The sequence below is a fragment of the Euleptes europaea genome, chromosome 12 (genome assembly GCF_029931775.1).
Source record: "Euleptes europaea isolate rEulEur1 chromosome 12, rEulEur1.hap1, whole genome shotgun sequence".
NCBI classification, from domain to species: Eukaryota; Metazoa; Chordata; class Lepidosauria; order Squamata; family Sphaerodactylidae; genus Euleptes; species Euleptes europaea.
Window position 1 is genome coordinate 8,332,341 of NC_079323.1, and position 18,334 is coordinate 8,350,674.

General features: G+C 48.0%; 1 protein-coding gene across 10 annotated transcripts in view; it reads right to left on the bottom strand.

Moving 5' to 3' along the window:
- The window catches only part of DLG2 (discs large MAGUK scaffold protein 2), a 970,480-nt gene that overhangs the window by 280,117 nt on the left and 672,029 nt on the right, over nt 1–18,334 (bottom strand). The window lies entirely within an intron of this gene.

The window sequence follows — 18,334 nt, forward strand, 5'->3', positions numbered from 1 at the left end:
GGTGGAAACGTTCAAAGCAGTTCACATCCATTTATAACAAGGGGAAACCACCATTTAATCATACAACCAAGAATAAGACGCAGCAATACAAAAGATAGATTAAAACCATTTTGATTTTACTAACCCTGAACCAAACATTTCATTGGAAGAGCCCAGTGTCTACCAGATCCTGGAAGGGGAATGGCTGTGGGTCAATGTAGGGTTGCCAACCTCCAGGTGGGGCCTGGAGATCTCCTGGAATTACAACTGATCTCCAGATAGGGTTACCAACCTCCAGGTACTAGCTGGAGATCTGCTATTACAGCTGATCTCTAGCCGATAGAGATCAGTTCCCCTGGAGAAAATGGCCACCGTGCAACCCCCCAACCCCCAGGAATGAGCTGTAAAATGCATCACTTCGATAACCCAAGTTTATTTGGCCACTGTAACACATCTCTCCTCTTTACCAAGATAAATCCCACTAGGATTTCACCATCCACCATATGGGGTGTGTGTGTGGGGGAGATTCACAGCTGTTTGCTAAATAGCTTTGCTTACAAAAGCTCTTTTAAGAGACAGTTTGCCATTCTTCAGGGATTCCTATTTATTCCCTAGTTGCAATCACAAACTCAAACGTCTCTCTTAATAATTTTAAGAAGGATGTTATCATTTTAAACAATCTCTTCAACTGCATTAGGGCAAAGTCTTGGCTTCACTTAATATATTTTCTGTACCCTTCTAGAATCTCTTTTAGGGGTTGGCAGACTACCCAAGATGACCTTTGTCTGGTCACTTTTTTGTACCCCAAACCTATTTCACAGGGTTATATGAGTAAATGGGGCTAAGGGAAACCATGTACACCACTCTTCGGTCTTTAGGGGAAAGGAGAGATAAAACATGGATGGACAGATAGAGTTATGTCTGTCTGTCTGTCTATCTATCTATCTATCTATCTATCTATCTATCTATCTATCTATCTATCTATCTATCTCTATAACAGTAGGGTTGTCAACCTACAGGGAGTAGCTGGAGATCTCCTGCTATTACAACTGATCTCCAGCCAATAGAGATCAGATCACCTGGAGAAAGTGGCTGTTTTGCCCATTGGACTCTATGGCATTGAAGTCCCTCCCCTCCCCAAACCCTGCCCTCCTCAGGTTCTGCCCCAAAACATCCCTCTGATGGCGAAGAGGGACCTGGCAACCCTAATGAACAGATTTGAAAATATTACTATATATAGATATCTAGTTCTCAACATGGCCCGATCTGCGGATACTTAAATCCAGAGATTGGTGCCACGGACAGACAAGGCAGATCATTCTACAAGCCTAAGAAAAGCCCCAGGTTTGCAGAAAATTCCGAAATCTAAATCTAATCCCTCTCCAAATCCCACCCACCCTAGGTTTCAACTCCAAGTTACCAGGAATTTCCCAAACCAGAGTTGACTACCCTGCGACATTCAGGAAAAGAATGATCTAAAACAATAGCAAAACAACAAGGACGAACAAGCATCATAGCTTCGAAGCAGCATCAATAGAGTTTTGCAACCTACATTTAAAATGTATGAAATATCGTAGCAAAAATAAATAAATGAAAAGAAAGAAGAAGAAGAGTTGGTTTTTATATGCTGACTTTCACTACCACTTAAGGAAGAATCAAACCAGCTTACAATCACCTTCCCTTCCCCTCCCCATAACAGACACCCTGTGAGGGAGATGGGGCTGAGAGAGTGTGACTAGCCCAAGGTCACCCAGCTGGCTTCATGTGTAAGAGTGGGGAAACAAATCCAGTTCACCAGATTAGCCTCTGCCACTCATGTGGAGGAGCGGGGAATCAAACCCGGTTCTCCAGATTAGAGTCCACCATTCCAAACCACTGCTCTTAACCACTACACCATACTGGCTTTCAAAGGAAGGGGAGGGGAGGGGGAAGGGGAAGAAAAGCAAAGGAATCATTGGCAACTGGCAACCTTAATCTAGGATTCACGGATCAGAGAAAACTCGTTTGGAGCAACATTACAAAGAAAAGGGCAGCGCCGCTTGTTGGCACGCCAGGCACCCGAAAATTGCTAGTAATTAATCCTCTTGCAATCCTTGACCAGATCAACAGGGTCTATAAAGCTGTTGCTCTGGCTTGTGTAGTCCCCGAGTACTTTCCCCTGCAGGCCATCAGTTACATCACAGGGACGCATAGAAGAAAAGGGTTGTGAAAGAGTACCCGGGATTGCTCCTTTGAAAATTAAGAGCTTAACTACGAAGTGCTGAAAAGCACAGCAGAACTATTGCAATCCTTGATGAAAAACTGAGATCTAATGTGTCTCCCAAGGAGCTCAGAAGCAGAGGAACAGCTGTAGTTTCACAATGTGGATTTGTCGCAGGTTGCTTCGACACTAGGGTTGCCAACCTCTAGGTGGGGCCTGGGGATCTCCTGGAATTGCAACTGGTCTCCAGATAGGGTTACCAACATCCAGGTACTAGCTGGAGATCTCCTGCTATTACAGCTGATCTCCAGCCGATAGAGATCAGTTCACCTGGAGAAAATGGCCACTTTGGCAATTGGACTCTATGGCATTGGAGTCCCTCCCCAAATCCCGCCCTCTTCAGGCTCTGCCCCAAAACATCCCGCTGGTGGCGAAGAGGGACCTGGCAACCCTAGGAGGGTGTCTTGTGGAGGGATGGAGACCTACAGGCAGCCAAGGATTGGACTGAGTTGGTTTGTTTAGATATCTATACCATCCCGCCTGAGGCGAAGAGGGACCTGGCAACCCGATCTCCAGACAACAGAGATCAGTTCCCCTGGAGAAAATGGTTGCTTTGGAGGGCGGAGTCTGTGGCATTATACCCTGCTGAGGTCACTGCCTTCCCCACACTCTGCCCTCCCCAGGTTCCACCCACACCCAAATCTCCAGGAATTTCCCAACCCAGAGCTGGCAACCTCTGAGTTTTCCTTTGTGTTCCCAAGTGCCCAAACTACAGCAGTTCTTCTGGAGGTTTCTGGACACCAACCTCCTCCATTTGTCCCCCTTCTGAGTTTTCCCCAGCAGTTTCCCAAACCTGCTTAGGGACAACCTTTCCTAAAACATTGTACCAAATGTAGGTTCGATTGAAGCCTGGGTGGTCCCCACACCTTTCTGCCTGTATATGGATAACCCAGAAGTGAAATCATATCATCACTGGGAGCAACTTTTTAATGTACTTATTTCTCCTGTTGGTAGGGTTGCCAACCTCCAGGGGGTGGCTGGAGATCTCCTGGGATTACCACTGATCTCCAGGGGACAGAGAAAATTGCCACTTTGAAAGGTGGACTCTATGGCGTCCTTGACTGAGCCAATTAGTCTTATGTTGGGTCTTCCTCTTTTCCTGAGGCCTTCCAAATTTTCCTAGCATTCTTGCCTTTTCCAGTGGTGTCAAGACAGAAAAGCCATCCTGACTCTTTAACAGCCATTTTTGTTCTCACAAGCTGGACAGCCTCTAATTGTCCACTCTCTGGTCAGTGCTTCTCACAAACACCAGGTGTCTTATCCGGAGAGGCCTTCTCAAGTTTCCTTCCTGGACCAGGGTTAATTAGCTCATGAGAAATGTCTGAGTGGTGAGATCGGAGGAGGGGGACTTGTTCATCTTCCCTTGGGAACCCATATCCAGCTTGAAACGGCCCGAAGCACCGAGAAGGTTCCAGCCAGACTCCCCTTTGATTGGAGGTTGACTGTCACCTGTTCTTGGTCACCTTTCCCATACGTTTCAATAGATTGGTTATTCGATATCTCATCCTATTGATTATATGGCACTGTGTAATCTACTTTGACTCTTAGTGTGAAAGTTGGACAATAAATATAGGAAGTAAATCAAATAAAGGGACAAATCTAGCCCTTATAAACCCCACCCCACATCCATTTTTGTGAATAAACACTCCTTGCACCAAAGAGAAGATGGGTCATTAGTAGAAACCCAATGTTTTCATCTATACAGTTCAATATCAGTTCTGGCTAGACCTCACCTAGAGTACTGTGTTCACTTTAGGCACTGCAATTTAAGAAAGATGTAGACAAGCTGGAATGTGTCCAGAGGAGGGCAACAAAGATGGTGGGGGGTCTGGAGACCGTCCTATGAGGAAAGGTTGAAGGAGCTGGGTATGTTTAGCCTGAAGAGGAGAAGACTGAGAGGGGATATGATAACCATCTTCAAGTACTTGAAGGGCTGTCACATAGAGGAGGGTGCCGAGTTGTTTTCTGTTGCCCCAGAAGGTCGGCCCAGAACCAGCGGGTTGAAATTAAATCAAAAGAGTCTCCGTCTAGACATTAGGAAGAATTTTCTAATAGATAGAGCAGTTCCTCAGTGGAACAGGCTTCCTCGGGAGGTGGTGAGCTCTCATTCCCTGGAGGTTTTTAAGCAGAGGCTAGATGGCCATCTTTCAGCAATGCTGATTCTATAACCTTGAGCAGATGATGAGAGGGAGGGCATCTTGGCCAACATCTGGGCATGTAGTGGGGGTCACTGGGGGTGTGGGGGGGAGGTGGTTGTGAATTTCCTGCATTGTGCAGGGGGTTGCACTAGATGACCCTAGTGGTCCCTTCCAACTCTATGATTCTATGAATATCAGTATATACATAAGAGACCATATCAGCAGGCATCAGTTCTTAATCCTCCTCTGCTTTGAAGGTTCATAAGAAGAAGAGGTGGTTTTTCTACTCCACTTTTCTCTACCTTGTGTGTGTGTGTTTATGCCATCATGTCAGAGTTGACTTTGGCAACCTTGTAGAGTTTTCAAGACAAGAGATGTTTGGAGGTGGTTTGCCATTGCCTGCCTCCGTGTCACGCCCCTGGTAGTCCTTGGAGGTCATCATCCAAATTCTAGCCAACCCTGCTTAGCTTCTGAGAGCTGACCAGAGCAGGCTAGCCTGGGGCTATCTAGGTCCGGGTTTCTGTATTTTGAGGAGTCACACATTGCATAGTTAAATTGTGCAACTCCCTGCCCCAGGATGTGGTGATGGCTGCCAACTTGGAAGACTTAAAGAGGGGAGTGGACATGTTCATGGAGGAGGGGAGTATTAATGGTTACTAGTTAAAATGGATACTAGTCATGATGCATACCTATTCTCTCCAGGATCAGAAAAGGGCAAGAGTCCAGTAGCACCTTAAAGACTAACAAAAATATTTTCTGGTAGGGTATGAGCTTTTGTGAGCCACAGCTCACTTCTTCAGATAAAGCTCATACCCTACCAGAAAATTTTTTGTTAGTCTTTAAGGTGCTACTGGACTCTTGCCCTTTTCTACTACTGCAGATAGACTAACACGGCTACCCACTGTGAATTATCTCCAGGATCAGAGGAGCATGCCTATTATATTAGGTGCTGTGGAACACAGGCAGGATAATGCTGCTGCAGTTGTCTTGTTTGTGGGCTTCCTAGAGGCACCTAGGAACAGACTGCTGGACTTGATGGGCCTTGGCCTGATCCAGCATCACTTTTCTTATGTTCTTATGAGTCTCAAAGCGGCTTACAATCACAATCCACTCCTCTCTGAGACAGTTCTGAGAGAACTGTGACTGGCCCAAGGTCACCAAGCAGGCTTCATGCGGAGGAGTGGGGAATCGAACCCACCTCTCCAGATCAGAGTTTGCCGCTCTTAACCACTATGCCATGCTGGCTCTCAAAATAGTGCCTGACTTTAGTGGGCAAAGTTCGGCAGCAGAATTTTCAGTGCATACTTTGTGGTACAAACATCTTTTTAAGGTGCACAGATCCAATCACTGTTGAGACGGGATAATGCTTAGAGGGATCACTGCTATTCATCATGACACGCCTGGGGAAAGTTTTATGGAAATTATCCGGCCCAAATATTCTGCGATCCTCGCTTCAAAACTTCAGTGGCCTATATTACAGATGAACGAAAGCAAAGATCCGCTTCCATTCAATCACAGAGCTCTTTTCCGCCTCTAAGTAAACGCAATCGATCAAGCAGACTACAGATCAGACCCCTCCAGTTTTGCATGTCAGGCTCAATGTTTAAGACACACGCTCCTTCTCCCAAATCAATTATTCCATCCCCTTCCAAAACAGGAAGAAATCAAGAAGGATGGGACTTGAAGAAGAGGAAATGATGGTAAGAAATGCACTGTACTCTCAATAGTAGGGTTTCAACTCTGGGTGAGGAGATTGGGGGTGGCGCCTGGGGAGGGCTGGGTTTGGGGAGGGGAGGGACCTGCACAAGGCCTAAGGCCATACAATCCACTCCCCGAAAGCAGCCATTTTGACCAGGGGAACTGATCTCTGTAGACTGTAGATCACTTGTAATTATGAGAGACTTTTGGGCCCCACCTGGAGGTTGGCAACCTTACTCAAAAGGTGCATTCCCCATTTCACCATCTGCTCCATCAGCGACTCAGGTCCCAGCCTCGTGCAAATCTAACTCACACACTTCCTCTCTGCATGCAGCCAATCCCCTCCTCATAACCTTTTCCTTATTTGGATTCCTCTGTGTACATCAATGATTTTGCAATCCTGCAAATAACATGCCCCAAAGCCAAACATACTCTGCTCCCAATGCCTAGGGTTGCCAGCCTCCAGGTACTAGCTGGAGATCTCCTGCTATTACAACTGATCTCCAGCCGATAAAGATCAGTTCACCTGGAGGAAAGGGCCGCTTTGGCAATTGGACTCTATGGCATTGAAGTCCCTCCCCTCCCCAAACCTTACCCTCCTCAGGCTCTGCCCCCAAAATCTCCCGCCGGTGGCGAAGAATGACCTGGCAACCTTAGATGGGATGCTTAAAGAAATGAAAGTGGTTTTGGGTTCAGCACAAGAGTGCTTCCCTGTCTCTTCCATGAAATCAATGGTCTGAAATTTCTTGTGTGTGTGTGTGTGTTAAGTGCCGTCAAGTTGCTCCTGACTCATGGCGACCCAATGAATCAATGTCCTCCAAAAAATCCTATCCTTAACAGCCTTGCTCAGGTCTTGCAAACTGAGGGCTGTGGCTTCCTTTATTGAGTCAATCCATCTCTTGTTGGGTCTTCCTCTTTTCCTGCTGAAATTTCTTACCCTGAGTATTTGCTGCTCTTTTTGGCATTGCCCTGAATTCTCCCGTTTGGTAGAACTTAAACCGTGGTTTGTAAATCTTTAAAATTCTGCTCATATTCCAGTGTTGCATTAACCAATTTCAATGGGAAATGTAGAAGTAACATTGCATTTTGAGCGTGACATTTGGAGCACTTTTCATAGGAAAACAAGCAAGAGAGTCTGAGCCTTTTAAAGATGGTCCTTTTCTAGATGGCCATCTGTCAGCAATGCTGATTCTATTAACTTAGGCAGTTCATGAGAGGGAGGGCATCTTGGCCATCTTCTGGGCACTGGGGGGTCTGTGGGGGAGGTAGTTGTGAATTTCCTGCATTGTGCAGGGGGTTGGACTAGATGACCCTGGTGGTCCCTTTCAACTCTATGATTCTATGATTCAATGCAGAAAAAAGGGACTTGCGGGCGGGATGAGAGAGGTTTATAAAATTGTAAGCGGGTACCCACGAGGCACTCAGGGGGGAATTACTCTGCTGGGTCCCCACTTTCTCCCCTGGCTTCTGACTCCGCTTTCCTCATTGCTGTTTTGCTACTGTCCTTGTTAGAGAAGGGCAATGTGGTTTTGTATGTGTGTGTTTTGCACTGGCAGATCTTTCATTTTTTTCTGGAGGAGAAAAATAATGAACCAGGGAGGTTCTTACTATGCCTTTTCTCCATACGTGGCCCCATTCTGCCAATTCTTCAATCTGTACTCCCGAGGTCAAGTTCAGAATTAGATATAAGATGCATAGTAGCAAGCCTTGAATCATGGGATCAAGGAAGTTTCCTTTCTCTCCCAATATACTAGAACTTGAGAGCACACAATGAACCTTGAGAACTTGAGGGGAGACATGATAACCATGTTTAAATATTTGAAGGGATGTCATGTTGATGAGGGAACTATAGGGCTGTTGATTCGGTTCATCTGAACCGAACAAACAGCCGAATTTCCCCCGATTCGGGGGTTTTCAGTTTGGATGGAACCAAACTAAAAAAAAAAAGGCGGGAAAACAATGCGCCGAATTGGGCGAGTTTGGGCAATTGCCGGATAAATTTGGCAGGTTCAGTATTCCCCGAACCTGCTTTTTCCCGCCTTTACAGACCCCCCCCCACCGGGTTTCAAGGGACTCCCCCACCCAGTTTCCTGGGAGTCCCCTGGGCAGGCAGCGCGGAGCAGTTTAACCCCCCACCCGCTTTCCCGGGAGTCCCGGGAAGGGGGCGTTGGGTTGTTCAGCCGAATTTATTTGGGAACGCGGAATTCCAAGCCGAATTCCGCGTTCCCGAATAGGGGGAATTCAGAGTTCGACATTTCCTGAATAAAAACGGGACAAATTTTGCCGAATCTGAATTTTCCTGAATTTTTTTTTCAGCAGCCCTAGGGAACTAGCTTGTTCTCGGTTGCTCCAGAGACTAGGACACGGAGTAATGGATTTAAATTAATAGAAAAGCGATTCCACCTAAACATTAGGAAGAACTTTCTGATGGTGAGGGCTGTTCGATGGTGGAATGTGCTGCCTCGGAGGGTGGTGGAGTCCCCGTCTTTGGAGGTCTTTAAGCAGAGGCTGGATGGCCATCTGTCGGGAGTGCTTTGATTGTGGGATCCTGCATGGTGGGGGAGGGTTGGGGTCACTGGAGATGTGGGGGGGAGGTAGTTGTTAATTTCCTGCATTGTGCAGGGGGTTGGACTAGATTACTCTGGTGGACCCTTCCAACTCTATGATTCTAAGCATTCTGGGTAGAAATTGGGAAGCACCCCCAGCTATCCCTCTCTGGAAGATAATCTCTTGACTTCTGAAGGTGGGAGTATCTTGAACAAATCCATAATGGTGTATTGGTTAGAATGGGGTCCCCGACGTGGTGCCCATGGAGGTCATGTTGCCCACCCACACCTTTTCTGGCAAGTGTTTTTAGAAAGGGGGTGGGGCCAGGTAGGACTATTGGAGATTTGATTGGCTGTGTCCAAATTCCAAATGTGCCCGCAGGCTCAAAAAGGTTGGGGACCCCTGGGTTAGAATGATAGTCTAAGACAGTGGAGGGGCGTTCAAATCCTCACATTGCTATGAAATTCACTGGCTGAACTTGGACCATTTTTTTCTCCGCCTAATCTACCTAAGACAGTTGTGAGAATAAAATGGAGGGTACAAGAACAATTCGCAAAAGTGTTAGACAAGGATGTGTTTTATCTCCCTATCTCTTCAATCTGTATGCAGAACATATCATTAGGAAAGCTGGATTACATTTAGATGAAGGTGGTGTGAAAATTGGGGGGAGGAACATTAACAATTTGAGATATGTCGATGATACTACATTACTGGCAGAAAATAGCGAAGACTTGAAATGACTACTGCTGAAAGTTAAAGGAGAAAGTGCCAAAACAGAACTACAGCTGAACATCAAGAAGACAAAAGTAATGACTACAGGAAACTTACACAACTTTAAGGTTGACAATGAAGAAATTGAAATTGTTCAAGACTTTTGGCTCCATCATCCAAAAGGGAGACTGCAGCCAAGAAATCAGAAGGAGACTGAGACTGGGAAGGACAGTCATGAAGGAGCTAGAAAAGATTCTTGTGTAAGGAGGTGTCACTGGCAACCAAGATCAAGTTAATTCATGCCATCATATTCTCTATTTCTATGTATGGGTGTGAAAGCTGGGCAATGAAGAAAGCTGATAGGAAGAAAGTAGATTCCTTTGAAATGTGGTGTTGGAGGAGAGTGCTAAGGATACCGTGGACTGCCAAAACAAAACAAAACAAAACAGTAGGTTCTAGATCAAATCAAGCCTGAACTGACCCTAGAAGCAAAAATGACTAAACTGAGGCTTCCGTACTTTGTTCACATTATGAGAAGACCAGAGTTACTAGAAAAGACAATCACGCTAGGAAAAGTTGAAGGCAGTAGGAAAAGAGGAAGATCCAACATAAGATGGATTGACTCAATAAAGGAAGCCACGGCCCTCAGTTTGCAAGACCTGAGCAAGGCTATTAAGGGTAGGACGTTTTGGAGGATATTGATTCATAGGGTCACCATGAGTTGGAAGCGACTTGATGGCATTTCACACACACACACGAACAATGTACACACACACCTGAGCTGTAGGGAGGAAAGATGGGATAAAAACATGACCAACGGATAGACAAAACAGCTGACAGGTAGCTTTATAGAGAAGCAGGTAGTCTGTCACATGATCCGAAATAGTTCTAGGTTAAGTACTTTGAATTGCACCTAATTATGGACCAGGTGTTAGGGGAGATATGGTGTCTTTGACCCAGCAGATCCCACTTAACAGCCTAGCTGCTGTGTCCTGGACCAAGTGAATTAAAAAAAAATGTTAGGGACTATTCTGCTCACATTAGCGAGAATGACAGAAATCATCCAGCAAATTTAGCTAAAAGTGGCTAAATTTAGGCGCCGCAAAAAGTTTCAAGTGGACAATCGCCTAAATCGAAAGCTGATAACCGCTCAAAACCGTGCACCCGAGATCCTAATGGCACTTAGGCTTCTACGGACGTCACACGGCAATCGATAAAAAACCTTCTCGGGGGAGAACGGGGACTTTAATAGCTGCAGCGAGAAAGCCGCCTAATCACCCCCCATCAATGGCATTTTAACTGCTGACTGTATTGCATTTCAGGCTCATTTTATCCCTCGGTTCTGATCCGCAATCTATTACAATGATTTGAAAACGAGAGCTTAGAGTTGGGGACGTGCGTTCATGGGGCCTAATTCTGCGTTCGCCGTGTCGATAACAGAGATGGGTTTCCAGGGGACACTTTCCAGAAGTAATTTGTGAAATTAATGGCAGCGCACGGCAAGGGTAGGCATGGAGACCTTGGGAAATAAAAACTGAATTATCGATGTGTTCCTTAGGCATCGGCATATGTATATATCTGCACCAAATGGAGCTAGCATTTCTGCCATTCCTACTTCTCCCCCTCTCAGATCAGCTTGTGATGAACACATGAAGCTGCCTTGTACTGAATCAGACCCTTGGCCCCTCAAAGTCAGTATTTTCTACTCTGATCGGCAGCAGCTCTCCAGGGTCTCAGGCAGGGGTCTTTCACATCACCTACCTGCCCAGTCCCTTTAACTGGAGATGCTGGGGATTGAACCTGGGACCTTCTGCATGCCAAGCCGATGCACTACCACGGAGCCATGGCCCCTCCCCAAAAAATCTCTGTCTGGATCTAGCTCCCCTCTTCCTGGCTACCATCAGCGAGGCCAGAGGGAGAAGAGGAAGCATCCAGGGACCCCTCCAGGATATCTGGGTCCAGCTGCAGATCAGAGCCCCTTCCTCCCAGTTGGGCTTTGGCTGAGGACAGAAGCCACCAGGCACCCTTAAAGAGCCACCCAGGCGTTTTTTTGGACGATGGGCTCAGCACTAATGTATGATTTCTTCTGTTTGAAAACAACATTCTTTTTCCCTTCTGCAAATGTTGTGCTGCTGGTATTATTTTTCCCTCACCAAGGGTAAAAGTGAACTTTTATACTTTGTAAATGACACAGTAAACCTGGTTTCACTAAGGGTTGTCAGCGGATACACTGCTACTGCCAATCTTAGAATGCAAACAGCTCGACATCGGGCAGTGTGGGAGACTCAAACCCGGAACCTGGATCCAGCAGCTTCAGAGCCTTCCTCTGTCCTCCATCAAACCTGTCTTCATAGATAAATGTCTGAGTAAGCTTCGACTGACTGAATGAGCCAGCGTGGTGTAGTGGTTAAGAGCAGCGGACTCTAATCTGGAGAACCGGGTTTGATTCCCCACTCCTTCACATGGACTCTAATCTGGTGAACCGGGTTGGTTTCCCCACTCCTCCACACGAAGCCAGCTGGGTGACCTTGGGCTAGTCACAGTTCTCTCCAAACTCTCTCAGCCTCACCTACCTCACAAGGGGTCTGTTGTGGGGAGAGGAAGGGAAGGTGATTGTAAGCCGATTGGAGACTCCTTAAAGGCAGAGAAAATCGGGGTATAAAAACCAACTTGCCGTCTTCTTTGTCAGGAGACAGATTCTGGCTCGGACACTGCTAACCTACTGGTTTGTGCTGTCTTGTGGGATCTTTGGATACGTTTTTTGTTGAAATGGCATAGTATTTCAATTGCCTGTTTTGTCACAGGTCTATGCAATTCTAAGCTGTTTTGAAGGGACCTGTGTCTCACATTTCAGTGAGACATAAATGCTTCAGTAGATCAAGATTAATCAGTGTCAATTCTTGCTAATGGCGCCTCTAATCCCAAAGTCTTTCCCCAACTGTGCTCCAGCCAAATGTCTCCAGAAAGTTCAAATCAGGTTTGAAGAGGTCGGCCACACCTATTGCTTTCTTCTCCCATACATCTGTCAATCGAAGGAACATTAGCTTTGAGCACGGATGTTCCATTTAGCTGTTATGGCTAATGACCACTGATAGACCCAGGCTCCATGCATTTTAGGGATGAGCTGATATGGCTATTTGCATTTGATTCCGTGTGCTGTCACGGTCGTTGGTTTTGGCTCCCCGCATGGACGATTCTCTGATTGCTTTTATGCCGTTCATCCATATTGCATATGCCTTTATAACTATTTAGCCATGCACGCCACTTTTATGCAATTTATTTATTCAAAAATGGTATCCCACGTGCACGTTTGTCCAAAACGAAAAACAATATACACAACTTGCAACAAATAATAATACAATAAATCCAGAAGCAAACACAAGTCACATGTATCAGATGGCGCAGGGATTTGAACTAGGGTTGCCAACCTCCAGGTACTACCTGGAGATCTCCTGCTATTACGACTGATCTCCAGCCGACAGAGATCATTTCACCTGGAGAAAATGGCCACTTTGCAATTGGACTCTATGGAATCAAAATCCCTCCCCTCCCCAAACCCCACCTTCCTCAGGCTCCACCCCCAAAACCTCCCATTGGTGGTGAAGAGGGACCTGGCAACCTTAATTTTAACCCAAAACATGGGTCCAGCCTCTCCAGTCCTTGCTCTGGGCACAGTCTGAGCTCCTTGGCTGCTGAGGGACATGTGCCAATTCCACCTTCCCTGTCTCACAGCATCTTCCTCAAGAAGGGAGTCAAGGGAAGAGGAAGGGTATCTGCCTACGAGGCTTCAAGGAGAGCTGCTGGGGGTCAGCTGACTAAAGAGCCCACTCAAATCCAGTCTGGAGGTAGAAAGCACTGGTTTCCAGGCTGGACTCTTCGGTCTGAGCAACGTGGCTACATGATGCAGACTCTACTGAGCCCTGACCTGGATAGCCCAGGCTAGCCTGATCTCCTCAGATCTTGGAAGCTAAGCAGGGTCAGCCTTGGTCAGTACTTGGTTGGGAGACCACCAAGGAATTGCAGGGTCGCTATTGCTGTGCCCACCGAGCCGTGTAAGAATTCCAAATGTGCCTGCAGGCTCAAAAAGGTTGGGGACCCCTGTCCCTACAGGCAGCTCCCCAGAAGTGTTTACAGAGCACCCACGAGCCTGACTGGTATCACCTTTTTAGATGGCCTTTTTAGAGCCAGCGTGGTATAGTGGTTAAGAGTGGAGGACTCTAATCTGGAGAACCAGGTTCGATTCCCCACTCCACCACATGAAGCCTGCTGGGTGACCTTGGGCTAGTCACAGTTCTCCAAACGCTCTCATTCCCACCTACCTCACAAGGTGCCTGTTGTGGGAAGGCAATTGTAAGCCAGTTTCAGACTCCTTAAAGGTAGAGAAAACTGGGATATAAAAACCAATTATTCTTCTTCGACTAGTCACAGTTCTCACAGAACTCTCTCAGCCTCACATACATCACAAAATTTCTGTTGTGGGGAGGGGAAGGGAAGGCGATCACAAGCTGCTTGAGACTCCTTATAAAAAAGGTAAAGGTAGTCCCCTGTGAAAGCACCGGGTCATTACTGACCCATGGGGTGATGTCACATCCCGACATTTACTAGGCAGACTTTGTTTAAGGGGTGGTTTGCCAGTGCCTTCCCCAGTCGTCTTCCCTTTACCCCCAACAAGCTGGGTACTCATTTAACCAACCTCAGAAGAATGGAAGGCTGAGTCAACCTCGAGCCGGCTACCTGAAACCGGCTTCCGTTGGGATCGAACTCAGGTTGTGAGCAGAGCTGGGACTGCAGCACTGCAGTTTAACGCTCTGTGCCACAAGGCTCCTTACAGTAGAGCAGGGATGGGGAACCTCAGGCCCGGGGGCCGTATGCGGCCCCCAAGGACATTTTTTGTGGCCCTCGGGAGCTCCGGGAACCCTGCCGTGGAGGCAGGGCGCAGGGTGGCCCTCCCCGATGGCGTTCCTGGGGCCGCGGCTTGCAGTGCCCTTGTAGCGCCCTTTGGACCTCCTCTCACCAACTATCGGTTGTTGGTCAGCGAGAGGGGAGGGACGTTTCCCCCAAGGCTGCCCCCTACAGCTGCGGCGTGCAGGAACGCTGTGGCACATTGTAAGCCCCTCTCGCTGCCTGTCGACTGTTGAGCAGCGAGGGGTGGACTCTGGGGGGGAGGGCATGGAGACTGGGGCCCGGTTGCTTGGGGCTCCGTGCGCCGCCGGGTGTGTGTGGGTGGGCGGGGAAGGTGGGGAGGCTGGAGCCCGGTCGCGCAGGCCGGCATGCATGGGTGTGTGTGTGTGTGGGGGGAGGCTTTTCTCTTTTTTCTTCCTCTTTTTCTGTCACTCTTTCTCCTTTCTCTCCCTCTCTTTCTCCCTCTTTTTCTGTCTCTTTCTTTGTCTCCCCCCATCCTTTTTTTTCTTTCCCTCCATCCTTTTCTTTCTTTCTCCCCCTCTCTCCATTTCTTTCTCCCTTTCTCTCTCTTTCTCCCTCCCTCCCTTTTCCTCTTTCTCTGTTTTCCTTCCTCCCTTCCTCCCTTGCCAATCGACTGTGGGCTGCGCCCCCCTGGCGCCTTGTTTTCTGGGGCCCACCGCTGGCTGCCCTCCCACCTGGGAGGGGGGAGCAGGGGCACCCTGCAGGCCTTCTCTGTGTGGCCTCCCCTGGGGTTGCCAACCTCCAGGTGGTGGCTGGAGACCTGGCAACCCTAGCCTCTCCCCCCCACCGGGAGATCTACACCTGGCCCCTGAAAGATGTTATAAATGTGCGAATGGCCCTTGGCAGGAAAAAGGTTCCCCACCCCTGCAGTAGAGAATAAGTGGGGTACAAAAACCAACTCTTCTTCTATTTCCCAGAAGTACTGGGTATTACGTATGCAGAGATGGGATCACGGCCAGGCGTCGGATGCCACAGACTCCAGCATGGCTCCTCCTGAACACACATCAGGCTGCCTTATAGTGACTCAGACCCTCGGTCCATCAAGGTCAGTACTGGCAGTGGCTCCTCAGGGTCGCTCACATCTCTTACCACCCGATCCTCTTAGCTGGAGATGCCGGGAATTGAACCTTTGACCTTCTGCAGACCAAGTAGATGCTCTTCCACTGAGCCACAGCCAGGATCTGAGGGTAAGGCACAGACTGGCTTGACCTGACCCGCAACACATGTGGGAAAACCTGTTCTAGGACTCACAGATCCCCACATTGAGTAATGGCTGGCAAATCCAGGAGGAAATGAGCATACTAATTGGTGCCTTTGCATTTTCATCAAGGTCAGACAGCCTCGGCTCGTCTAAATATTTCAGGTGGGGGCCACTGCGTCTCTTCACCTCTTGCCTTTATTATCCCAGCCACTCTGGTATGCTTGCAGAGTCATACTGCATGCTTCGTCAGCAGGTTTTTCAAATATTTATTTCCCAGGGCACAGCTGTATAGCTGCTTAAGTTGAGAGCTTGCAGAACATGTACCATTGTCATTCCTCCAAAGTCCACGTGAGCACATTCTGAAATGGGCAGCAAGTTTAATCTGGACCAGTGCAAACTTCATATACATGAACACGCATGAACCCAGGAAGATGCCTTGTGCTGAATCAGACCCTTGGTCCATCAAAGTCAGTATTGTCTACTCAGACTGGCAGCAGCTCTCCAGGGTCTCAGGCGGAGGTCTTTCAGAAGAAGAAGAAGAGTTGTTATATGCCGACTTTCTTTACCACTTAAGGCAGAATCAAACCGGCTTACAATCCCCTTCCCTTCCCCTCCCCACAACAGACACCCTGTGAGGTAGGTGGGGCTGAGAGAGTATGACTTGCCCAAGGTCACCCAGCTGGCTTCATGTGTAGGAGTGGGGAAACAAATCTAGTTCACCAGATTAGCCCCCGCTGCTCATATGGAGGAGTGGGGAATCAAACCCGGTTCTCCAGATCAGACTCCACCACTCCAAACCACCACTTTTAACCACTACACCACGCTGGCCACGTTCACATTACCTGCTTGCCTAGTCCCTTTAACTGGAGATGCTGGGGACTGAACCTGGGACCTTCTGCCTGCCAAGCAGATGCTCTACCACTGAGCCACAGCCACTCCCCTAAATAAAAAAGGAAAGTAAGCAGTCTCTGGACTCACATGAACACATTAAGCTGCCTTCTACTGAATCATGGCCCATCAAAGTCAGTATTGTCTATTCAGACCGGCAGCGGCTCTCCAGGGTCTCAGGCTGAGGCCTTTCGCATCACCTACTTGCCTAGTCCCTTTAACTGGAGATGCTGGGGATTGAACCTGGGACCTTCTGCATGCCAAGCAGAAGTTCTTCCACTGAGCCACAGCCCCATCCCCTGCTTCCTAACCCCTTTAAGCCCGGGAATACCCCCTTAAACAGCAGTGCTACATCAGCTTTTTGCTGGCACAGCATCGCTGCTTTCCATGGGGCTTTCCCTCCCTTTTCTAAATTTCACTTTTTAAAAAGCCCCTTTCCCCCCTTGCTGCAGCAGCCAAATCTCTTTGGAGGCACCACATTTTCACACCATCCTTAGAGACTAACTGGGTTATTCAGCATGAGCATCTGGACGCAATCAAGTCTCTGCTTCAAGGCAGTCAATGTAAGGTTTAGGGTACACAGGCCTTCTACATTTTTTCCCAGGGTATCAAACTGAAAATGGATTTATTTAGTGGAATGTTAAGGCTAATAACTGTAGTTTTTATACTTCGTGGTTGCATTTGACAGAACTTTCCCATCAACCTCCAGTAAAAGGCTTTGGCTTGCAGGTTCCCATGTTCAATTCCCACCATCCCCAGCCAAGAGGATCAAGTACTAGGTGATGTGAAAGACCTCTGCCTGAGACCCTGGAGAGCCAAGGGAAGGAGGTATGGCTCAGTGGTAGAGCATCTCCGGCTCACAATCCCTTCCTCTCCCCACAACAGACACCTTGTGGAGCAGGTGAGGCTGAGAGAGTTCGGAGAGAACTGTGACTAGCCTAAGGCTACCCAGCTGGCTTCATGTGGAGGTGTGGGGAATCAATCCCGGTTCTCCAGATTAGAGTCCACCGCTCCTAACCACTACACCACACTGGCTCATTGGTAGAACATCTGCTTGGCATGCAGAAGGTCCCAGGTTCAATCCCTGGCATCTCCAGTCAAAAGGGTCAGGGACTAGGCAATGTGCAAGACCTCCACCTGAGATGCCTCAGAGTTGCTACCAGTCTGAGTTGACAAGATAAAGCAGCAGCATCATGCATATGTGTTAAGTTCCACTCTGCAATCATTTCAGGCAACAACATAAATTGTGGATCAACAACATCAAGTTGTGGAACTCCCTACCCCAGGATGTGGCAATGGCTGCCAACTTAGAAAGCTTGAAGAGGGGAGTGGACATGTTCATGGAGGAGAGGCCTATCCATGGCTACTAGTAAAAATGGATACTAGTCATGATGTATACCTATTCAGGATCAGAGGAGCATGGCTATTATATTAGGTGCTGTGGAACAAAGGCAGGACATTGCTGCTGCAGCTGTCTTGTTTGTGGGCTTCCTAGAGGCCCCTGCTTGCCCACTGTGTGAACAGACTGCTGGACTTGATGGGCCTTGGTCTGATCCAGCAGGGCCTTTTTCTGTTCTTATGTTCTTAAGTATTTGAAGGTCTGTCACTTGGAGGAGGGCAGGGAGCTGTTGGAGATTTGATTAGCTGTGCAGATTTTTTAAAGCTTTGGCAGGAGCTGCCCCCACAGCACAAGGATCTGCACCAGTAAAAATGGATACTAGTCATGATGCATACCTATTCTCTCCAGGATCAAAGGAGCATGGCGAACATATTAGGCGCTGTGGAACACAGGCAGGATGGTGCTGCTGCAGTCATCTTGCTTGTGGACTTCCCAGAGGCACCTGGTTGGCCACTGAGTGAACAGACTGCTGGACTTGATGGACCTTGGTCTGATCCAGCATGGCCTTTCTTAGGTCTTATGTCCATTCGAAATGAAAGGATGCTTCTTTGTGACACTGCAAAAATGCCACAAGTCAAGCAAGCCAAGTT